At 37.9% G+C, this 25,696-nt stretch overlaps 1 protein-coding gene across 2 annotated transcripts in view; it reads right to left on the bottom strand.

The window, feature by feature from the left end:
• Positions 1-25,696, bottom strand: part of PIK3R1 (phosphoinositide-3-kinase regulatory subunit 1) — a 59,724-nt gene that overhangs the window by 28,299 nt on the left and 5,729 nt on the right. The gene's annotated exons all lie outside the window — the stretch shown is intronic.

Genomic DNA, 25,696 nt, shown 5'->3' on the forward strand with positions numbered 1-25,696 from the left:
GATGTTCAGACCGTTTAACAGGAAAAGCAAAAGCCACACATACAAGCAAAGCAAAACAAGGAATTAATTCACTGCTTCCCATGGGCTGGCAGGTGTTCAGCCACTTCCGGAAAGCAGGGCTCCATCATGTATAATGATGACGTGGGAAGACAAATGCCATCACTCTGTATACAACCCACTTCTTCTCCTAGTTTTATTGCTGAGCACAATGCTATGTGTGGAATGTACCTGTGGTCATTTGGGATCAGCTGGCCTGGCTGTGTCCCCTCCCAGTTCCTTGTGCAACCCCATCCTTCTTGCTGGTGGAGCGAGGTGGGAAGAAGAAAAGGCCTTGACACTGTATAAGCATCACTTCGCAATAACTAAAACATCCCTCTGCTATCAGCACTGTTTCCAGCACGCCAAACACAGCCCCATGCTAGCTACTGTGAAGAAAATTAACTCTATCGCAGCCAAAACTAATACAAATTTAAAAACTGCATGGAAAGGACAGAAGTTCAGAAGTGTAGAAAGATGAGGAGAGATGAAAGACAACACATAAAAATTATTTACTAAGTAGTAATGAAGCGAAGCATACTGAGGTGCTGAGACACGTCCCTTGCAAAAAGAAGGAAGATGATGGTACCATAATGATGGAATACTTTTTAGTCCATTCATAACTGAAGACATTAGAAAAACATCTGTTAGCCGTAACAGTTTAACTTAGGATGCCGAGAAAATAAGCATTCAGGAGTCCCAAAAGAGTTGCCTAAGCAGATCCCTGGCCTACTGATGCTACTTTTTAATGACTTCTGGAAAATCAGAGCAATTCCTGAGGTCAAAAGAGTTCTAACGCCTGACCCACACTATAAAAGGACAAGTAACATGACTATATGCTAGCTACATTATAAGTCATGGGCAAAATAAAGAAAAACCTGACACTAGACTCATATAAAGCAATAAAAGACAGCACTGTATAAGGATTATCTGCATAGCTTTTTAGAGAATAGGTTCATTCCTTGGTGACACCTTAGTGAGCTGAAAAACACAAATGAGTAGACATAATAAACTCTGACTTAATATAACACTGATTCAAAGCTGAATTCAAAGAAAGCACATTATGTAGGCATAGCTGACCATCATATCTCCAAATATAGTTATTAATGCAGGACAAGCTACTCAGGGAAAGCATGGACTTTTCAACTCTTTCCATCTTTAAGTCACTTTCCATCTGAAACACCTCCATTAGCTTAACATCTCCTTCATCAGACACAAGATGGGCCCAAATGAAAAATGCTGCACTCCAAGCAGCCTCTGCTCAGGCATACTGAATTACAGACCATCTGATTTGTAATTTTCAGATCAAATAGTTCCTTTCAATCCCAAACTATAAATCGATCTTATGATGTGGGCAAATTTATTGAAAGAATAAATGGAAGATCAGAGTCATATCAAAGGGTATGCTATGAGAATGCTGTTCACGGGAAGAAGCACCTTGTAAGGTGAAGACAGGACAATACAGAAAACACTTTGTCTCCATGGGACATAAGGAACGGGGTGGTGAAGAGCCTACTTAGGTTAGTTAAACAGAAAGTGACTTTTCCTGCAACCTACCCGAAGCTCCATGCTTTTCATCTAAACTTTAAGCAGAATTTTAGCTTATAAACTGGGTTTGTATCATAATCTATTACTGAATATCTTTGTTGTACAGTGTTCATTGATCAATAATACTCTTAATTAAAGTGAAAGGCTTTTGGAAGCTATGCATTTCCCTTTATATTTATGCAAAATCCGTAATATGTCTACAGAATATGTGTATGCAAAGCAAACATCACATTGCTTAAAAAGACAGGTTTCCAATACTTCTCTGTTACCCTAAAATATGCATTTTAGGAGTTCAGAGAATATCTGATGTCTCTTCCTCCCTTTATCCTATTCCTTTCCAAAACTAGAAACCTATATCTTCCAAAGACATTGCTGAACTTTAGATATGATAAGAAACTTAAATGAATGACAATCTATTCCATAAGTAAACAGCCTTGCGTATATGACTGAAAACTTGTGATATTCACCTATCTTTTAATACTGTGCACGTGTACAAGCTCCATAGCAAAAAGACAGAAATAACACACAGACACACAATGACAGGTACAAAACCTGTAGCTACTTTTAGTGCTGGAAAAATCATCTAAGTAACACGGTCATAACGCTCAGCAACATAGAAGAAAAATACTCATTTCATCAGCATGTAGGCATCACTTCACCTACCACCTGTTCTAGGATTTCCTACTCATTGTAGCACCTCCATTATAACTAGTGCACAATATCATACTGACTTTTGCTTTAAATTTTCCCGCTTCTGCACAGAATAGAAAATTACGTTCATTTAAAAGTGGAAGGCCTCACAAAACACACATGAGTTAGAAAAAAAAGACTTAACAGTACTCAGAGAACCGAAGCCACTTCATAACATTGACACTGAAGACAGCCCAATTTGGAAACAGTGCATTTTGGTTTCAAAATGCTGAGAGGAAATCTCAGAGGCTAAACTGAATAAAACTACACCTAATTGGGGTGGGGGGAGGGCAGGGGGGCAGGGCGGAGAATTTACCCCAAGAGCTAGAATACAAGTTATGCTTAAAGAAATTTTGATTCTAGCTTGGATGTTCCAAAAGAAAACTCAGCATGCACATTCACATCTACAAAGGGAAAGGAAAACTTTTCAGATAGGTCACTTTTAGTGAAAGAGAACTGAACAAAAGCTCACATGCAAACTGAATTTAGTACTTGATTCCAAAATAATCTTTTGCTTTGAAGAACACTGTAGGACAGCACAGAGGATTGGAGAAACAAATCCACACCTAAGGATCTGAGGTACTTTGTAGATCCCTTTGCTAAAATCCAGTATCAATTTTTCATTTAAAGCAATAATTTCCCCCCAAATTCCTATTTTTTTGTTGTTCTTTTTTCATTTTTAATTCCAGGGTCTCCAAAATATTATGGTTCTGAAAACTATTATATAGTTTTTATGCTTCTTCCTAGGTCTGGTAGTGGGTCTCCAGATGGTAAGGAAGCTTCCAGTGACACTTGACAAAAGCTGGATTTTCCACTAGCTCCGTTTTTACCTTGCCACAGTGAGAACCAATGAGATGAACCACAAATCAGGGTTCTCTCCAATCTGCAAACTCTTCCTTCTTCTTGATACAGACAGGACTGAATAGCTCTAAGGCAATGGCAATGCTTGGGAGATGAGAGCATACCTTACGTTCAAGGGTTGCCAACACAGCTACAAAATGCAAGATGAAACCAGCACACAGCTGCACCTTTTGGAAGAGTTCTCCGTAAAAAGATATATTTTAGATTTAGTATCTGGCAATGACAAGTGGAAATTTAAAGCTACAATTTGGCTTCAGATGCTTCTGAGCCAAATCTTTCATTACTGCTAGACGAATAATGAAATGGAAAAATACATATAATAAAACCCCTTAAAATGTACAATCCACCCCATGAAAAGGAGTTTAATTTCTAAATATTTAAAGGAACTATATACTTGAATTTAGCTTTGAGTCAAGATTGCTCCATGAATGTTCTTGTTTCTCCAGAAATGGCATTAATGTTTGTGCATGTATATTGCATTTGATGACAACACAGCTCTATATAAAATCTACTATTTGAGAGCTCAGGTCTTCAGATGTTTATAACTGACTTATGTGCATGCAGATATACTCTTTATGCATGTAAGTGTATCCACTAACATAGTGAATTATTATGGATTTACACACATACTCGTTTGAAAATCATGCAATAAGTCAAAACATGAATGGTTTGACCAGTACTGAAATTAGGTATATTAAATATAAGCATATTAATTAATGCAGAAGAAAAAATGTAAAGGTAAGGATCATGGTCAAGCAATTGTGACAATACTCCAACAAGATTAGCCAGCAAACTGTGAAGAAACTATAGCTGATCAATCACCTAAAATACTTTTGCCAGTGGCACCATCAGTGTAATGCATTACAAGCTGCGGACAATGGAGGGTTTCCAACAAAGTTCAACACCCATGCTTGCTACAGAAAATTCTGGAAAACATAGGAGCTTATTTGACCGCAATACAGTTACTTCAGCAGTTATGTACTCTCCTAGGTACGGGAAATGGAATTCAAACAGTGTTCCACTAGTATCACCTATTTTCCTTGAAACAGAATCCTAATGTCAATAAGGATCCATAACGGTGAATTCAAGCACTTGTCAGTTTACAATGCTGAATTCCAGTGAAGATGCATTGGAAACAAAGGTAGTTTGGCAGTTCTGCATAGTAAGCTCTGAGGCATCGCCTTTAAGGCAATAGTATCCTATTGAGCAGCCCCCTGTATTCCTCCCATGTGCTGATTGCTAGTGACTCCCAGGCCAGAGACAGCAGTGCTTCAGGAGACTGCATTGATTACACACCAAAAGCCATGCCTGCAGAAACACAAGTGCAGATGCTGGAAGAGTGGAAAGCACCAGGAGGTACCTCCACACAGGCGAGGGCATGGCCTGAAGCTTCTCATGGCCCTGTGGTAGCAGCTGGTACAGATGCCAAGCCTCAGCTGACACAGCCCCCTCAGCACCTGCTTTAATCAGCTGGGGAAAAAGGCCACATGAGTCTCATAACACATGAGATCTCTCAATAGAGATCTATGCTTTGGGTTCAGTGTCAGACCAACACAGAAGTTAAGTCTGGTATTACAATTAAACACCAGAGAGCAACTCACTCTGAGATTTGAGGACTATAACCTTGCCTTGGCATATGCATTTTCAGATAACCTAGTGGTATTTACCAAAAGAACAGTGTATAGAACTGCCCAACTGCCATTAGCAAAACGTTTTCACTGGGCCAAGATGAAAGATAAAAAGGTGAGAATGAAGACAAAGTTAGTGTCACTGTGTGACTCAGATAAATCAAGGACTGCAATACATTGTAAATTCAGCTGCAACAGTTGGAAGAGAAGAATACCTCTCCTTATACCCTACTGACCTGATGTGATTTAGTTTGGCTATAGTTAAATCCTACTAGAGGCTGAAAGCACCACTAAAACTGTCAGGAGGAAGAACAGTTCAGGGTTCAACTACCTTCTCTAGTACTGGTTTTATCAGAAATATTTTAAAATACAACATGGAAAAATATGAAAGAGATTTAAGCTTCAGTGAATTTGACATATCATTACAAGCAGCTTAATAAGTCTGTCAACTACTACTTGTCTCTTATGAGATGTTGTCAATCAGGCAGATTGCAGACTCAGAATACCACAGAAGCCTTGGCAGCTAGCGAAAACTGAATCCGGGAGAAATGAAGACAGGTGAAGACTATTGCAGCAGTAGAAAAAGGAATGGTTGGGCCCACCAACACTATCAGCCTTCGGGCTTGCAAGAAGCCCATTTATATGCAGGCAGACAAATGTGTGAGACTTAAGATTTACTGGAATATGAATGACCCCAGAGCTATGAAAAGGAATAGAGAAATGATGCCTGCTGGTGCCTTTACATGACTGGGGTCAACCTGAAAACTGGATGAAAATACCACCATTTTAAGATCCTTCAATTTTATGCGACCAGCACAGTCTGCTTCTTCCATTGGTCAGTAGGTGCCGGGTATGAACTGGAGGATGAAGTGGCAACTGCATTTAGATGCAGATGTTCTGTTAGATCTAAATCCTTTAGATTTAGATGTTCTCTTAACAGATTTTAGCCACAGAAGGAAATACAAATCTGTATTGAAAAAATGGTTTATCACATCTGCCGTCATTCCTCTTTTTACTCCATCTTCAATGGAGAAACACCTGACTAAAGCAAAACAGCCTTCCTGGGACATCTCAGTTACAACATATAACCCTCATGGACAAACAGTACTCTGGCAATACACTTCCAGACTTCCCATATCTTTGTAAAGCATCCATATTTCTACTGTGATCCTACATCGGTAATACCTAGTGACAAGAACTTATCCAAGGGGCTTATTCCAAAGGATGACAACAGCAGGAGTTCTCAAGAGAGCATGACCTTTTGACTCCAGTCAGTCCCAGTGTACTGCCCAAAACACAGAGCCAACATTTCCAGATTCCTGTGTGAGGTTGGTACTGACAAACATATCCTATAAATTCAAAAAAGGGCATCTCAAACTGACTTTTATAGAAAAATGTATGAAACATTAGAATATGTGTGACACTTTACAGAATAAGGCAGTCATTTCTTCAGGAGGACAAAAATACGCATAATAAGATAGGGTCATTTATAGTCCAACCCACTGAATCTAAGAGGGTCAGAATAAAAACTGAATGTTACTTCATTTCATGCCGGCTACACATAATATGTCGAAAAGAGACATAAGTTACCTGCATAAATCAATGCTGTAACTGAGACCAGTAAAATACTTTGCCTAGATACTTTCCAGGGTAATCAGCACATGTGTACAAGCAACAATCTGATTGATAAGGTATCATGTGCATGGTGACTATCCAGGAAGTTTTGGGGTGCCAGGAGAACTTATTCCTCTTTTCATCCCCATTCATAAAGTTGTGCCAGCTGCACTCTCAGGTTAAGAACAAGGGGAACTATGTGCAAAAGAGTGAAACAAGCCCAGGCAAACATAGATTAGTACAAGAAAATAATTCATAAACAAGAGGTGGCAGGACTAGGCAGAAGAAAGCTTTGATTTGAAATAGAAAGTCTTACTTTATAATGTACAAATTCTCCTGAAAGAAATCTGGGATCTTTTTACCCTTCTCTGACACAAAAATGAATATTTGTCCTTGAGCTGCTGTCTTAACCAACTAAGAATTCCTCTAAGACAAAGCAAAATGAAAGCAGGGAGAGAAAGAACACAGAGATGGTGTCTGGCATGAGGAAAGTTTACTTGTAGAGATAAGTAGCATAGCAAACCCACCAAGCAAGAGTGTAGAGGACTATATTCCTTCATAACAGTTTAATACTTTCAATAGTGGCTACTAATCATGTTTCACACTTATTAATTTAATATTTCATTAAGCCCTATTTCTATAATTTATTGAAAGGGAAGTGATAATGCCTGAATGCCTGTACTGGGAAGGAATTCTGTACATAATATTCTGTCAAATTAAACCTCAGTAACTTTATGAACTATGAGCTGTCAGACACTTTTTCATCTGCTACTGAACATACGTAGAAATAGAAGCTATAATTAAGAAAACACATGTCCTTTGTTGGCTTCATCTGAAGCAGAGATAATTTCTAAAAAGCAGCCTGTAGTTAAGGCAGTATTCTGGTTCCCTCTACAGGTGAGCTTTTGCACTAGTCCTTTTCAAAACAGAACTGAATTTTAGGCTTTAAATGGCTGCAACTATTTAGAACTATTATTAACATGATTAGAAATCATGAGCAGAACTGTTCTGGGGAAAAAAATATTAACTAAGTACAACCTTCTTCCATGCAGTACACTGTATTATAATGCCATATATAACGCATAAACTATTTTGCAAAAGAAACCCCCACCTCCCAAAAAAACAAGGAAGAGATGGGAAAACCACCTGCTTCTTCAACTGTTCTTTCAAGGAGCTGTGAGATAAACAGCGTAAAATAAGAAATAAGCAGCAACGTAGTAAAAGGTATCTTTCTACTTCTACGTCGAGGAAGGCACTCAATAAGCTGAGGAGCACAGAGGAGGTTCAGCACAGATGCTGTTGGAGCTCTATCCCAAGCAGGCTGGCACTGGGGCTTCAACACTGCTGGCTTTCAGGAAAGGCGTACCTTACCTCTGTCACATGGTCTGAGTCCTGGCACAGCTTGAGGCTGTGCATGCTTTTCTCAGATGTGGCAGACTGGCAAGGAAAGCCTTCTTAGCCCTCACTCTCAGGGATCACTCCAAGCCCTGTGTGACATGCAGAAGCACAGCAGTAGCAGTGTTCTCACATTCCTGATGATCATCACTTTAAATGGGAGGACAAGTAAATGTCTCTAAAATAGAACAAGCCAGCAAGGATCTCAGAGTATGATTCTGAGGGCAGAAAAAATATTTTAGTAAGCCAACGCCTGCTTTTCTTGTCTTGTTGATGTCGCAGGTTCCCTGCCAGGAGTTTACAGTCAGAGAGATATTAGTGAATGAGAGGTAAACAGTGGTGTAGAGTACTAAGCTACTGCATCACCACAAGCAAAAAAGATGATTACAGAGATGACAGAAAGGGAGGAACAGGACAGGATGAATCAAGTAGATGGACCAGTAAAGTGCAAAACATTGCCTTTTTCATCAAGTGAGGCTTGTTATATTCCCTCCTCCTCCTTCAGGATTACTGCTCCAGGGCTAGAAAAGAGCTGAGCTCCGCAAGAATTTGAGTTACTCTGCCCAGTTCTCCTCAGAGACACTAACAGACAATTACAGCTTCTGGCAGTGGTTTGACATGAAACTGCACATGGTATCATGTAACACTGAATATTTAAGTGTAGTATGGATAACACTGGCATGAGGACAAACAGCACATTCCACTGGCATTTGCCTCTGCTGACTTACTTATCAGGTTCCCAGTGCTTCAGTGTTATTCTTGCCGTTAAACATCCAGATTTTAATAGTAGTATGTAGAAGTCCTCCTTGGAATTGGAACAAAATTTTGATAGATCTCTACAAACAAAAGCTCCCTTACTGGGCTTAACATTAACTAAGCATTCCTTTAGAACTGATGCCAGCTGCCTTCTCAGAAACTACCGCATCTTTTCCAAGGATATTAAAGCCATGATTTCTACTAACTTCTGCACTCTAGAATTCTTTTTTAATAAAGCAACGGTGAAACTCTAGTAAAAGTGTAATTTATTTTAAAGTGACTAGATGTAAGTTAATACATTTACATGGTATTTTTGCTACAGCATCAAAGCTCCCTCTACCCGCTGTCTGCTATACTACACAGACACGTGAAACTACATTATAAGAACATCAAGACCACAAGGTCAAGCACGCAAAAGCTAAGACTACAAAGAACTAAGACTGTATGTGCAATTTCAGCTGATGGTTTCATCTCTTTTTACATAATGATATAGCATTTTCCCCATGAAATTATCCTGTGCATTTCAGTGCACAACGGCAAGTGCTCTCAAGGGACAAAACTCAGCTGAAGAGCTGAGTTATTTATTATCTGCAACATTATCCAGATTGTAGAAGGACACATGATTATTCAGTAGGTTTATACTTTCCCGTTTATTTTCCTCTTCAAACCTGAATTTTCTATCATCTCAACACAGCTTCTCATGCAAAAATACTTTAGTCCAAAATTTGCTCCTGAGTTCTTCCCAGCAAGTGGGAAAGGGAATATATATTTGGTTGTTCCTGGAAACCTTTGACACACAGGAGAGAGGCAGCTGCCTACCTTTTAAGGGAAGAAATACTGAGGTCCATTTCAAGAGGCACTTGAAAATTTTGGTTCTGTACAGGTAGTGGAGAGTCATCGTGACATGATTTCAATGATTTCCATCAGGTAAAACTTCACAGATAGAGTGAGTTCCTGAGATGGAACTGTTTTTACCTAAACAGCAGTCACATATATTTTCTTCTGAATAGTCAGGTGCTAACCTACAAAGATAACTAACCTCAATTTCCTTTCCACATAAACATGGTGATGGTCAGAAATGGTGCCCCAAAGCATCTGCTCTTTATAACCAAGACAGGCCTACTGGATGAATGTTCACTGTGAGATACTGGGATTGCTGTAAAACTGTTGAGAATTACCTGTCCCATCTGTGAAGGATCCTTGCTCCTTATTGCTGTTTCCTTTTTTTTTGGTACAATAAAATTTCTTATGCAAGGCCATTACTGGTTTGTGACAATAACTCCATTTGAAGAGCATATTTAAAACCCTCTTTTTTTATTCAGTAATCAAAATACATAAAAATTCAGGTTAGTATGTTGTTCTACTCTGAAAGAATGCTTTGATTTGCTACCTTTTTCCTGTAGAGAAATTAATGGGGGAAAAATGCCAACAAATCTGCCTCAAACTATCCACAGGCAAGCAATCTAGAGAAAAACAATGGGCTCTTCACTACTTCAAAAAAAAGATAATATGTATTACTGTGCTTGAGAAGTCAAGTTGTTTAGATCTAGATTTACATAAAAGAACTGCAGAAGCTGCTGACAGCTCCTTCATCTTTTGAGAATTATGGGAAACATTTGTAAGTACACTGAATGTTGAAAATAATGAGTGTATAGCAGTCGCCCAGAAAAAAAAATGCAAACAATGGTAACAGCTCTCCAGCACCAGGACTTTTATTCAAGAAACTAATGCATTTCATATCAAACATTTTTCCTCCTCTTAAAGGAAAAAAAAAAAGCTTAGGGCTATAGCTGCAGCAACAAAATACAGCAATGCTGAAAAGCAGTCTTACAAGAAAGTAAAACTGGGTTAATCCTTACAGCCATTAAACCATGCGGTGATTTGACATAGATACAGAAACAACATTATTAGGAAAATCCTGGACTGAATCTGCAGAGAGTTAATCCCACCATTCTCTTTAATTTCAATGAAGAAGAAAGCTCTAAGTCTGTATGTAATAACATTTTTTGAGCGACATCATACTCCTTTTGAGACTTCTCTGCATAGCAATGTCAGTGTTATTTTCTAATTGTAATATATTTCATATATAGATGCTATACAAGAAAGGATGTCATGGAATATGAAGTACCCGTACCACTGTTTGTTCATACTCCACTGCTGAAGTAACTTCAATTTAGACCTTAGCACTTAAGGTGATGAATGAATTTCATGTACTTTAACACAGCAGTCAGGGGCTCAACAGGCTGACCAACTGTAACTGGTAAAGACCTTCATTTGTGCCTAGCACACTGTGTTGCAGAAATTCTTATAGTGCAAAACCTGCTTATAAAGAAGTGTATAAAAAAAATTGAAAATAACAACAAATATGGTGGTGATGAAAAACTGGCTGTGTTTACACATCACCATCTGCAAGCCAAAGATTAACTGAAGTCAGGCTAAGGAGGTATGGAACAGGATTTCAGTCTGCACTGGGAGTACTCATTTGCAAAGAGACCAAACAAGAGACAACACCTCTCTAAGAAAACTCAAGCATAATTGTGAGCACTTCAAATCTAAGAGATCCTTTTGCAACCTCTATACAACCCTACAATGCTAGAGTGCCTTGTAGTCTAAAACAAAGAAAAATGTGCCCCTCTGGAAAATCAGTGTGTGTTGTGAAAGAGTGACAGAGAAGGATGAAATAAATGAAAGTAATATTTTGTGAGATTGAAAAGTCTAAACTGCAGAAGGTCTTTGCAAACTAGAAAAACATGCATCTGGTTAAGAACTGCCATGTTCCTCATGATCTTACGCTCAGGTGGATGAAATAAAAGCAGCTCTTTCAGAGAATAAATGAGGGAGGCAGAAGCTCTTTTTATGTCCTGTACAAAGACTTGTTCCTTCCTTTCCTTACTTCTGCTCCCAGGCAGCTGTCCTACACTGTCTTTCTCCAGCACAGTAGAATGTGCTGTAGATGTTCTCCAACTTCCCTGTAGAAAATTCATGGGGAACAGGATTAATACTGTCTCTGAACTTAAAGGAATACTAGGTGCATACGTGAGCATGCCAACAAATACTAACCTCTTGTATATTTAAGTGCTGCTAGTGTACTGAGCTTCTACAGGTCACACACATAAAAAACACAAACCACTTTTTCCACCATCCTGCTCCTGACAAGAAAGTTAGCTGGTCTTCTCACCTATCCATATCTGCAAATATAGTGACACTATTTATCTATACATCTATTTCCACATATGTACAGAACTTAAAGCTATAATCACTCAGTTGGAATGTTAAATATAGGATGCAATAAAGGAGTAAAAAATACATTCTTGACTTGCACAAGATGTGATCAAACATGTGAAAAGGCCTTCCAGCTATGACTGACTAAGTAGCGGGTGGAGGTTTGTGAAGCTGAAAGGCTGCTGGCTGGAAGGAGTAAGTCTTCTTCAACACTGGCCAGCAAGGACTGGGAATTGGCTGCTATTCTGTCAAAATGCCAGTTATATCCTGGTTGTTTTCCAGCTATCCTACTGGGGGAAAAAAAAAAAAGAAAAAATGGAGAGAGAAGAAAAAATAAGGAAGTCTTACATTTATGGTTTTTATTATGATTTTGCTCCACAGGAATCCCCTGGTCATCTTGACAGAAGAGAGAACCAGTTACCTTTATTTGACCCTAGCAAAAGGGAACATCTCTTTCTCATTTCATTTTACCTTTTCAAATGAATTTATTTATTTATTTAAATGTAGGCCATGCCAAAAGGAAAAAGGATATCTCACTTGACTCCCAGATGGAGAATACTTCCAGAAAAAGCCAGTTCCCTGGTGAGAACAGGAGAAAGAGGAATACATTAATTTTAAACTGACCTGATTTTTCTAACAGGCATATGACTCCTTGTTTTAAACACAGTTCACATGAACTGCCTGCACGAAGCTGGAAAAACTTGTAATTTAATTAGCTCAGACGTGGCATCTTCAGAGAACTTTACTGAGACTTTTACAAGATAAAGCTCCTCAAAAATGGCAGATGCAGCAGACAGCTAGTGTAATTCACCTGAGCTCTGCTACGCTACCACCTATTTCTTGCAGGACTCAGAATTGCTAAATAGTAACCTGTCACCTCCCAATGGATTCCAGTCTTTCGCAGTAGGTGTGCCACTAATAGCCCCTCAAGTAATTTATAGAGATCTGTGTGAACAATCCTCTAAGCCTAGGTCTTATTTTAAGGGAAATGCCTTTTATTTTTGGGGGGTTTTTTGTGGTTTCTTTTTTCTTTAATAGTATATGTCTTGATCTCTTGGAAGAGCCAGACCTTCTGCTTCTCTTTTTCTTGTTTCACTACATCAGTCTGCTTTTCATCAGTCAGCTTCCTACATTTCAAACCTTGCTCTCAAACTGAGAAGTCTTAGGAGACAGAGCAGGGGGGCTGGTTATTATATAATGGCATTCAGCTAGGAATGAACAATGCAAAGGACCAGCTAATCTGTGATGTCTGAGGTTGCAAAGGAAGCCAACTCCATCGAGAAAGTGCAAGGCCATGGGCGTAGACTTCTCCAGACACTCATATTCAACTTGCTTGGATGCTGGTTCCAAAACCTTGCAGGATAGCTTTGTTCTAAACTCAAATGTATAAATCCTGGGTTGAGTTTTTTTGTTTTGTTCCCCCCCCCAAATAGTTACAAATTACTTATCATGAAATTAAATGTAGAAACTTAACACATAACAAAGTTTTAGAGCATATTGTAGTGTCCACTTATGTCATGGTCTTACAGTAGTCTGTAAAGCTTTGAAGCAAGATGCCTTTTTTCTTTTAATTTGAGTCAAAGACTCAAATATTTCTGATGAGCTGCAAATAGGTAACCAAATAATACTTAGCATGACAAAAAACACTGTATTTTCCAGAACATTAACTTTATATTGAAATAAAAGAGCTCCATGCTTTTGCTTCTGCATGGCAATCAACTTGAGCCCAGAAGAACAAACTGGAACCACATTTAAGTCTACTTTTTCCTGCTGGCTTTATAGCTTCCCCATGTTTTCTGTACATTACACGTTTTCTCTCTTTTGCTCTCAGCATTTAGTCTCTCTCCTTCAGGCATTCTGTAATTCTGCCAGCCAAAGAGCTTTGCTTTTAATAAGTAGATCTGCCAACTTAAACACCAGTCTCCTAAGGCAATCAAATAATGAAAGACACAGGTATGTACTTGCACATAATCTGTCAAATACCTCTCTAGCCCACTACAAATGATTTTTGCAATCTGGGGTTTTCATACGAGTACTCATTCATATATAGCTTTCAAAGATCAAATGCCATGGTTCTTCTGAGTTCTGTGTCTTGTTTGTACATTCAAAATCAATGACCCTGCAACTTCCATATCAGTATTCAGAGGATACCAAAAATTAAAAACCTAAACCCGAAAAATTTGTGCAGATAAGTTCATATGGAGTAAGTATGGCCTTCAATTTCTCCAGTTTGGCATTGGGCTCTGATGCAAGACAGCACAGATTCCTCTATGGCAGAACACTTCCCATGATTCTAGAGTGTCTGGAAAGTTAATGAATAACCATTCCAGGTGTCAAGGATATTTTTCATAGCTCCCCCTTTACTCATCTATTATCCACACTGAAGCTATCTTGACTTTCACATTCTAAACCAGTGTTTCCCAAAAAAGGAATCTAGAGTATGATGCTAGCAACAGAGTAATCCAGGAAAAACTTTGCACTTTGTCATAGTAGGATGAAATTGCACTGCCACACCTCTTGATTAAGTAAGGTTGCAGTTTACTGCATGGCAGAATAAAGATAGGAGGAAAAGCATCTTTCAAGTAAGCAAGTTATTGATTGGTATTAGAACAGTAACATATACGTAATGTCATCATTTGCAAAAATTCCTGCATTGTGAATCACAGCTATGATACAGTAAAAAACTCCAAAACTATTAGAGATGCAGCATAAAAACCTAAAGCAATAGGTACTTAAAACATGTGCATGTCACTGAACTGTGTGTTGCACTGAAGTGCAAGACATCCTTAACATGTACAACAAAGTACTGAGAACTTGAAACTTTGGATTTGCAGAATCGGGAAACAAGTAAGCCAACACTAAATTATGTCACCACATCAGTTGAATCTGTTCTTTCACATACTAGTAATTTTTTTTTTATTTTGATCTTCATATTTGTATTCCAGCTTGTGCAGGCAGAGGTATGCCAGGAAGATTTGTTCTGCAATGAACTGTCTTGGACATCCAGTATGCAGTAACTGAACCTACCTGTGGGGTGAGCAAACGGTACTTGCTCCTTGTGACAAATAAAGCCCTACAGAGTCAAACCTAATGCAGTTCTGGTTCCTGGTTTTAGTTATCTCAATGAAATATAAGGGTTAGAGTTCTTATAGGTTGTTACTCCCCAGATTCAGCCTTTTGAAGTGTTTTTCCACATCATCTTCCTATGACAAAGAGATTAACCTAAACTATATTAAAGCAGTATTTTTTTAGCTGTCTGTTTGGTCTACCTCATTCTTACAGGAATCATGATAGTACCTTTGCTCACAACAGTGTCCTGAAGAAGACTTAATATTTGTGATTATGAAGTTCTATGAAACTTTTATCAGTCATGACATTGGAAAGAACAGAAGAATCATTAAGAAACCTGTTTCCAGAGAGAAGCCTGAAAGCTATGAAGAACAGGTGGCTTAAGACCACAAACAAAACAAGCTGAAGGAAGCAATTTTAGTTCGGTGAAGACCTCAACAATGAACAAAGAAAGAATAAGTGGGAAAAGGGGTCAAACAACTATGTAATTAAAAACTGTATCTGATGGCATACTCTAAAAGAAGTCGTCCTTACATGTATAAACATGAGTTTTAGATGCAGTTTTGAAATCTTAACAAGATTTTCCTACTGTAGCATGTAATCCATTGTCTATATGCATCAAGGTAGTAAAATTCTGTATTTATTATAAATGTAATAATTTGCTACAATAAGAGATTATAAAATTAAAACTGTCTCTATATCACTTCCTCAGTTATAAGAAACCCCCATTGCCATCACACTAGTTACTCAAAAAGGCATCTCTAAGGAAAAAAATCAGCCCTGCTAAAGTATCTATCAGCATAGAGCAAATTTTTCACATTATCAGTGAAGAGTTCTGAATATAATGGAAGAAAATAATCTCTACACTGTCATCACCAAATACAATTAAATACATGTGTGTGTCCCAAATGAAAACATTTTACTACTAAATTCACAATCTGTACCATATAACGGACATAAAAGAGATAAAAAGTAATGTACATTAAATATTTACTAAATTAAAGAGTTTGGACTAAGTAGTAACATGCTTTAAACTTACCTAGAAGTAATAAGCTTGAAACAGGAATGACAGAGTGAAATTACATGCTCTGCATTAGCCCAGGACCTCAGAAAAGATGATCATAACAGTGTTTGCCTTCCATGTCTTCAAAATTCAGGAAGGACAGTCAAATGCTGCTCTTTATATCACTGTTTATGGCACAGTATTTCACGCACATTCATATTCTATGCAATTTGATACACTGGAATCTCTTTCGAACAGAGCTAGGATTTGTGTTTCCAACCCTAAAGACAATGGGGAATTTTGCCTGAGAGAAGTAAGAGTAAGAACTGTGGGATTTGTCCCAGTGCTGCTAAACCTTGACTATAGGTCTGATCCTGTTCCTTCTGAAGTCAAAATGGATTTTGCCACCATTTTAAGGGGAAGCAGAATAGTAACCTTCTGCTTCTTGTGTGAACAAATCCTCCAAGAAAAAAAAATAAATTTTCAAGACATCAGTACTTTAAAATAATTTCATTTTTAGTTTGCATCCAAAAGGATTTTCAATAAAGCATTTTAATACTCTGTTTAGAAGAGAGCGGTTCACATTAACAAGTGTGGGCATGTTCTGTCTAAACCACCAGATCATTTACCACAGTATTTGACTAACTGACTATTTAGATCAAACAGACAATGAGAAGAAAAAAAAACACAAAACAACCATTCTCATCTTATTGGCGTGTTCTTACTGTGTCATAAAAAAACCCTACATATTTGTCTTAGAGGAAACATCTGGAGAAAAAGTTTAACAGTTAGTAACTGTCTTCCCCTTTTTTGCTAAACTGTACATGCAACTCAGTCCTGCATCTTCAATCACTGTGGAAAGTACCAACAGCCCACTAGCCTTGTCAGCGCAAGTTTTAATAATGGACTTTCAATTCACTAAGAAGCAAGATTTTATGCTAGTGGCTCTGTAACAAACATTGTTCAACCAGTGATTTAATATAACCCTCAAGAAGTGTCCTGTTAATAAAGAGACTATGAAAATCTATAATTTCTTGTAGGGGGCTGCAGCTTACACAGGCTACCAGAAAGGTTTTGGAGTTATCAGCATGAAGTTTAGCGCAAGAGGAAGTCAGAAAAACATGAAAATGGTGGGGAATTGGTGCTATTCTTTCAACTACGAGTAGTAAGTCATAAATACAGCAAAGACAATTCAAACATTCATTCCTCTGTGCCCTTCAGAACTCCTCACTTGGTGAAAAGAGGCCCTTTATTTTCAGATATTTCAGATGAAGTTTTTGATACTTGCTGTTTTGAATATCTGTTCCTTAGAATTTTATCTATTGACTAGGCCAGATTGCAAGGATCACTAAAAAACTTGTTATGCTTTGAATTGGCTTGGACTGGAACAAAAGTCCTCCCTAAATCTTTCTCTTCCCAAGAAAATTGCTTATCTAGGCCACTGACTAGCTACACTATTCTGGCTGCAGAACAATGCAGTAGATTTGAACTGGCCAGAATATATTCTAAACTATACTTAAACATCTGTACAGATTTGACTCCAAAGTACCCAAAATAACTTGCTTCAAAATGTCAAAGGATGACATTTGCTTATGTTTCTCTCAAGGAAATGGCTACATTTTAAGCAGTGCAAATATTATCAAACCAAAAATGAAAGACTATATTACAGTATGAGGCACAAAGCCTGGTAAGCCAAGAGTGTCCTTTTTCAGAGAAGCTCTCAGAGGGCATCAACCCCTCACAGAAGACCCATGCATCAGCAGAGACAAGAAGACTAAGAGAGTAGATCATACCTCGCTGCACCCCATGGTGCCCTGGCACCTCACAACTCTCCGCAGACCATGTCAGGGCAAATGCTTCTCAAGTGTGTGACAGTCAAGGAGAAAAGTCTAGGAGAAAAGCGGGGAACGATGGAGTGTTTTGCCATGGCCTCTCTCGGTCCTCACCTGTGCCAAGCACTTGTGTCTTGGCAAGGAAACAATTCAAGGGTGAGGTCATAAACACAACAGACATTTTCATATCCCCATCCAAACACAGCACATGAACACTTGCAAATTAGCAGTAGAGAACTGGAATGTTTGGTCACAGAATTGAACATGTGCAAGTAGGAAAAGAACTGTGAATTTTTTCCCTTTAACTGCTTATTTCTGGAATGTTCCTGGATAGAAAGATAATGAAACCAGACACAGCTGTGCAGTCTTATCTACCACAATGAATAATTAGTGGTTTCTTTCATTAATTCCCTAATTTATGTGCTTTCCTCTACGTCCAGCCAAAAACAGCTTATGAAGAGGGTTTGGAAATAAAAAGGTAACCTCACAAACTAAAAGCTTTCCCTTTGAGACAGACTGCTGGAGAAGCCATAACATGCTTTGAAATATAGATTTGCAGTGTACCATTCAAAATTTTCTTTGCCAAGAATAATCCTCCGTGTTTATCTGCTACCAATCTTGTACAAGTAGGAAGAGATCTTGGAAGAAACAGGTGATGGCACTAGAGTTTTTTCTCTAACCCCAACAAATAAATTCCACTGTTATATTTGTAAACAAGAATACAAATCTGGTGCAGCCATGCTTCCTGGGAAGTGCATTCCCTCCTCAGACTACAGATACCAGGCTGCGCTACTCCTCCTTCCCAGTTAGTGAGCAGGAGGCTGTGGCACAGGAATTTCCAGCATGCTGCATCCAACAAATCTAACCCCACAGGGGAGAAACAGCAAGGTAGAGACTCCTTGAATTACACCAATCTAATGTGTTTGACTGGAATAGTTTAGCATTTGGCCAGTTTCTTTACCTTTTTAAGTGTGGATCCCTTTTACAATGAAGCATCAAAGCTTTCAAGGAAAGCAGAGTTAACTTTGGTTTTCTACCATCTAAGTACCAAAAAAAAAAAAAAAGCTTCTGCAGGAGCATCTTCCCATCCCAGACGCCACCAAGTGATTTACCAGCACAGAGGGAAACTGCCATGTTCAGACCTAACAAAGGTGGATTTCACTTCTTGTGCTCAACATCTACAATATCCAGTGAAGAAATTATCTCAGACATTCACTTCTGGGAAATGTTCTAACAAAGAAAATTATGATAAGCATATACACACAGACCTGGTGGATTATATGAGCAAATTTTCTGACAGCTAACTGAACTGTTAAATACCTTTTTCATCATTCATATCATAGTTTACATAGTAGTGTTGAAGTACAAGATAGTGTTAAAAGATACTTTTAAGGGCAGAAAGCGTATGCAATTACATCTTTCCTTGGCTCAGGGCAATAGTGTGTTTTTGAAACTATGCCTGGAAGACCTTGGTTATAGATCCTTATTACCCGAAAAGCTGTCAGCTTAAATAATACGGGTTTATGCTGTCTAACTATAAAGCGGACCAGCATGTAAAATAAAGAATGGTATTCAGGTGCTATTCTTGTGGACTGCTGCACAACGACTGAACAAAAAGCAGTCAAATTAGTACAGAGTTACACCTGCTAACACTTTACAGAAAGAATTCAGGCAATGCCCAAATAAACAAACAAAAAAACCCAACACAAAATCAAAACAACAAAAAACCACAACACAACTCTCTTCTATTAATGAATCCACCACGAAATAGGATTGCATTTTAGACATATATGAACAAAACTTAGCAACTATTAACCACAGTTATTACTTTTTTTAAAGCCAAAACTTCTCTGTAAGTTCTCCTAAAGTATTTAGATTCTCACAAAAGTATTCCCAGGACTTAAAATCCTTCACCAGTTAAAATAAGTATGTCTTTAATATCATGTAGTTCCCTTTGTGATTCTTAGCTATGAAAATAAAGCAGTTCTTTGTATTGTAGCCTTCAGATTGATTTCATGGATGCTTACCATGTAAAGCAGCTTTGGAGCAAGATGCAGATTTGAAAGAGTGTACAGCCAGCTGCAGTTACAAACCTGTGTTCTTTCACACAAGAAAATCTGGATACACATATGGCATCACACCATTATTTAAGTGGGCATGGTTATTTGCTTGGGGTGCTGAATGATCCGTTCTTGGCAAACACTTAGCACCACTGTATTGCTGAAACTCACAAACTGATGTTATCATATGCAAGCCTAAGTAAGAACTATTTGCTAACTATTTGCTAGTAGGGTTTTTTTCAGATGTTCCTGGATCACAGCTATAGGAACAGATCAAGATGATTCCAAGGGAGAGGAGCAAGCTACTTTACCTTTGCCATGCTTTATATCCGCCCCGGGAGCTTTCATGTCAGCACAAGGTATTAACAAGACTAAATCACTATTACAGAAGGCTAAAAAAAGGTAAGCAAAGTCATTCAACATAATGCCACTGCTGTAACTATAGAAAGGCATATTAAAATTGGCATGATACAAAACAGACAAATATTTCTCATAGCATCAAAATAGGGCTGTCTTATTCTTTCAGTTTCTTAAAGCAAAATGTGTAACAAAAGGCACCTTTTTTTAGACTAATTGATATTGTTGGGAAAAAAAGATGCATTTCAGCCACAAAAGCCTTCTCAGGCTGAGGTCACCTTTGAGGGTCAAAAGGGGGTTCTGTGTGCCCCTAGTGATATATTTGTCCCAGAAATATCAATTGGTCAAATAAAGTATTATTTTCAAGAGCTCTCTCTCTCACTTTTATTTTTATCCTGTGACGATTAAAACACAACATGGAAGACACTGGTTTTGAAAGTCCTTCCTCCCTCTTGCTTCCTTCCTCCTCTACCAGCAGGTGGGGCCACGCATCAACCATGAACTCGTTCAGGTCAACGGTTCATAAGCAATTTGTACCAGTACTTGCAATCCTATCCCTGTGCATCCTGTGCTGCTTACAAAAGCTTTTTTAGTTACTATCATCATGGTACTATCACTTTGAAAAAATGCTCTGTCTCACTTCAATGCAGCTTGCAAAAATCTTTGTTATCGTCAGTGTTAAAGCAGCTGATGAGAACCCTGTTTTCAGATGCATGCACTCATCTGGCAGCTAGAAATTTGCCTACAGATACGACCACAAGTCTATGGCAGGAACTTGCCCCATTTCTCAGTGCAAGTCTAAATCAATCAATGTGAAAATTCATGATTGCAAGGCAGTTCTGACAACTGAAGCAGAGCAAAGACTTATGCTCAAACTATTTCAAAAAAGGATGAGTTCAAGGACTCTGGCTTAAATGGCATATATATTTACCATTTGTATTTGCCACAAGACAGTGACTCATCACTTCACCCCATAATTTCCTTTTTCCATTTGCCTAAGTCAGGAGAGAGGATGACTGTTTTCTTCCCAATAGAGGCTTCAGGTTTGCTGCATTCCACTCTCTCTTATGTCTCCCAATACACAAATGTAAATAATTTTCACAAATGTAATTGCTCTGCTGCCTTTATAGCAAAATTAAAGAAAAAACCTACAACACATTCAGTTAAAGCATGCTCAAACAGTTTTATGCTCTCCGTTGGTTTGGATCTTTTTCAGACATTGCATAACCTGGCCGCTGGAAGAGTTTCCAAATTTTCTGTGTACATTATCTTTGTCTAATTTGCTGATTTGTATCTGTACTAGGAGAAAAGTGAAAGAAAGTTTGGGTATTTTCTATTAAAAAAAATATAAATCTACTTTATAGTTTTCACCACAAGAAGGAAGAGCTTCAGATTATTTTTAGGCTCAAAACCAGCTGAAAGGGTTGTCAACATAAACAATGCTTTTAAGTTACACAGGAAGTTGTAGGAAGCTCCAAAACATCAAAACTAACAATTATTCATAAAAAGTCCTGGTGTGCCCTTCTGCAATCTGATCTTCATTTCAAAGTGAGAACTTAGCACTCCAAGTTAAATCTGAAAGTATTTCTATTCATCAATCAAAGCTTCATGCTCCAAAGTCTGCTTAAGATCAGCCTTCCCAAACCAGGTAGAGAAATGACAAGGTTTGAATCAACTCTAAATGTATGCAACAGTATCAGATGAGATGAATCAAAGTTCACAAAATGTATCTGGACTTTTTATAGCTTAAGCCCTTTTCATTTGCAAAGAGCTGAGCAAAACCAGGCTAAGTGAGAGGAACCAGACTAACACAGCTTCAAATTAAAAAAAAAAAAAAAAAAAAGAAAACACACAAACAAAAAAAACCCACAAAGCATTTCGGGGGGGAAAAAATCATGTAAAATCTTTACTGCTTCATCTACTACTACATCTTTATTTCATAAACTTACATGTCTCGTGGAAGGAAAAAAGATGAACTTGTGCTGTGTCTCCACTGTTGCAAGTGCCTTGATCCCTCCAGCAGCAACCAGGCACCTTTGCCTGGCGGGAAAGGAAATCTGGGGAGAAGGCAGGTTGGGCCAGCTAGAGCCTCGCACCAGCAAAAGAAATTAAATCTGCCTTGCCACAGCTCTGACATGCACCAGGCCTGAAACTGAAAGGTTCTAGAGACTTCTTGGGGCTTTTGTACCTCCTTTATTTTCATATCTTTTCATATGCAATTTAAAAAAATGCAACAGTCCTAAAATTTCAGTCAGGGAATGCCAATTATTGTCTTAACCAATGATTCTAGAAATTTAAATGGGTCATGAATAAAATAAAATGATGGCAAAAGATTTGACTTAAGTGTTTTAATGTAATGTGAGACCACCAGCAGGGTTTTTTCTTGTTTTCAGATTGGCTTTTAATATTTACGAAATACTATATTCTAATATAAATATTACTGTTTATAAGTAAGATTGATTGCATAAGATGCAGGCCTGATGAGAAGCTCTGCCCATGTTACTAGCCTCATTGACTGCAAAGTCTGTTCAGATGTCTATGATTATTTATGTATGAGTACCCCACGATTGTGAATACTGGCATCATTGTGCCTGAATATTGCAAATTAGATCTAATATGAAACAACAGACATTGATGAGCAATTGATCAAGTTTAAAAAGGCATGGAGAAAAAACATTAAAGAGTATTGAAAATATTAGAAAGTATTTTTTTCAAAAAATTGAAGGAACTTCTATAATTGTGCATATATTTTCTTTGACATCACAAGTTAAGTTTCTGATACTCTCATTCGACATATACACAACAGGAGTACATACAGAACTGACTCTTTACAGAATTAAAGTAGTATATGGATTACAAATAATGAGATACATTTAAGAAGTCTGCTTCCAGTTCATCATTAACTTGTCATTTTAATCCACTGCAGTTTCAATTCATCAAGTAGTGAAAATGTAAACTTGAGTGCTTTTGGTCAAGCAAGCTTCATACTACACATTAATTTATTTGAAATACACTATAAGGGTGTAGAGAGAGCTATCATCCTAGAAAAAAATCTTTTGGCTCACTGCCAATTGCATTTGGCCCATGACATTAGCTGCTGGACAATATTAATTGAACTATTCCCTGCCCCAAATCATAGACACAAAAGTGGTGAAGCCACCTGGAAACCAAACATACATTGCTACATTATTCTCTATCTGAACTGTATTTCTGCCAGCACCTCTGGTCTCACCATAATTTTTGTGGCATTCTGCTAACTTAAAAATGTCATCTTCTTTTTGTTTTTTATAATACTCTTTCCCAAATTTGTTTCTAGGATTCAAAGCAGTCTCTGACTTAGTTCTCTACAGCAAAAAGATCTGTAAAGAAACTGCTTATCACAACTTTTCCTTATTTCTTTTAAGAAAACATACATTATTTTTAAAGTGATTAAACCTGAACTCCAAATAGCTCTTGAACTACTTGGAGTTCAAATTTCAGTGTTTACCCTAATTCTGTTCAGGGGGTCTAATCCCTGATCTTAGGGGATTATGAAGGTGCCTATACTCTTACGTGAAGTTTAAAATCTTAAATTCAAAAGGAGTTATGGGAACTTTGACTTTTTTTTTTTTTAATAAGAAAAAACCCAAGGTTGGATTGCAAGCTGATTCTTAAACATTTTGGAGCATGGCAGGATTATATGTGCAGACTTTGAGATGAAGATCCCCAGGTTGAAGTAGAACATTTTCTTGTTTCCAATTCCCACAGTCCTACGGTATTAAAAATAAACACATTCTATGTAAATATTACTCTGTCTAAAGGCAATAAACCTCACACAGGAGAGATCTAGTCACTAAGGCTTGGGGCACTGCTTCATCCCAAGGAAATAGAAAAGCCGACATATAAGCAGAGCCCCTCAAATCTGCAGCAGAATTTCCCAAAGTAACTCCCAGCAGCCAAAACTCCCATAAATGTCTGTAACAAGCACAGTCCTGGGGCAGGCTTGGAAACGACAAAATTAATAAGAGGACTTTCCAGCACAGTGCTGTAAACAGCAGGACCAAGCAAACATGAGTACAGAAACCAAGGAAGTTACAAAGCATCACTTTTTAAAGCAATAAACCCATCAAAGCCTGGGATGCCGGTTACTTCACCACAGCATGCACATGTAAAGAATGAGACTTTCTTTCCATTCTTTGCTGCTCAAAATGATCTATCAGCATTGAGGTGTCTATCCAAAGAGCCATGTTTATTCTCCAGTTACATACGATGGCAACAGCTATCTCCACAGGTGGTTTAAGAAGAGTCAGTGTTAACCTGATCAGCACACATTAATGTCCAATACAAAGAATGATCAAGGAGATAACAGTTTTTTCTTTCAAAAGCAAATAGTCCATCTTCAAAACTAATCTAAGGAGAGAGAAACCATGAAACGCTAATAACTAGAGGTTAAGAGTTCAAGGATTTAAGACACAGGAAGAGTATAACCTAAAATGTCACTACAGCCTCATCTGCTCTGATAAGCACTGCAGATTTGCCAGCAATGTGTTAGTGCTTAAGAATATTGCTAAATAAACCAGTTCAGCTTCACTCTTTATTAAGTCCCCACCAACCTACAAATGCTTCTGCAAGCTCTCAACTTCATTGCCACATACAATTTTCTATATTCCTATTCTTATCTGTGCTGATTGTCAGCATAGCTGAATATAAACTTAGAGTACGCACAGTCGGATGGAAGTTGATAAACTGATCCTACCACTTTGCAATTGATGCTGCAAACATTTCTATGGAGGCAGAGGGTGATGGTACTAGTCATTATTGTGGTGCAACTGTGAAAATCAGGATCAAATACTACAACTCATATTTCCTACAGCTAGAAACAATGAGAATTTAAGAAATATTAGAAGTTGAAGCAATATAAGCCACTCTAGACTTCTCAAAAGTGAAAGACCAAAGTCTATCCTAAGATAGATTTGGCGTACGCATTGATATGTAAAATCCAACTATCTGAATGTGAGCAGGTAAAGGAGACAAACTCACCTGAAGGAAGGGTGTTCTTGTTTGTTTTGTTTTTTACGCTAAAGTTTTGCCAGTTACAAAAGAGAAGATTTTTTCTTCTATTAACAGAAGATTTCTGATCGAATTCTGAGTTCTGCCTAACATACTGTTGCAGGTGTAGGTTAGAAAGGAACTTAGATTAAACAAAGGAAGTATCTTCCTTTCTTATATAAGGGCTATTTTTTCTACTGCATGCCATACTCCCCCAAAAAATGTTAAATCTGAATTTCTCTTTATTATAATTTCATTGTTGAATTTTAAATATGGGTTCTTACCTTCAACGCCACAGGTAAAGAATGTGTTTTTTGCTGTTAGCAAGAGATCTGTGATATGAACATATTGTTTATTTAGAACTGTTGGAATCACTGAGAACTTTCTCATTAGTGAGTCTGATGAACCACAAAAGGAAACACTTCGACCAGTTTCTTATAAACCTAAAATAAATGCTAAACAGTTCATTTTCCATTTAAATCTTTACAGTGGTGAATTACAAGCATACTTTCCGACCTGTGAGATGTACCTCACAGTAAGTTATTGGTTTCTGTGGTGCCTGAGACAAAGCACACGAAACTAAAAAGACTGTGAGCT

The sequence above is a fragment of the Neopelma chrysocephalum genome, unplaced genomic scaffold, assembly GCF_003984885.1.
Source record: "Neopelma chrysocephalum unplaced genomic scaffold, ASM398488v2 Primary Assembly neopelma1_97102, whole genome shotgun sequence".
In the NCBI taxonomy this organism is placed as follows: domain Eukaryota; kingdom Metazoa; phylum Chordata; class Aves; order Passeriformes; family Pipridae; genus Neopelma; species Neopelma chrysocephalum.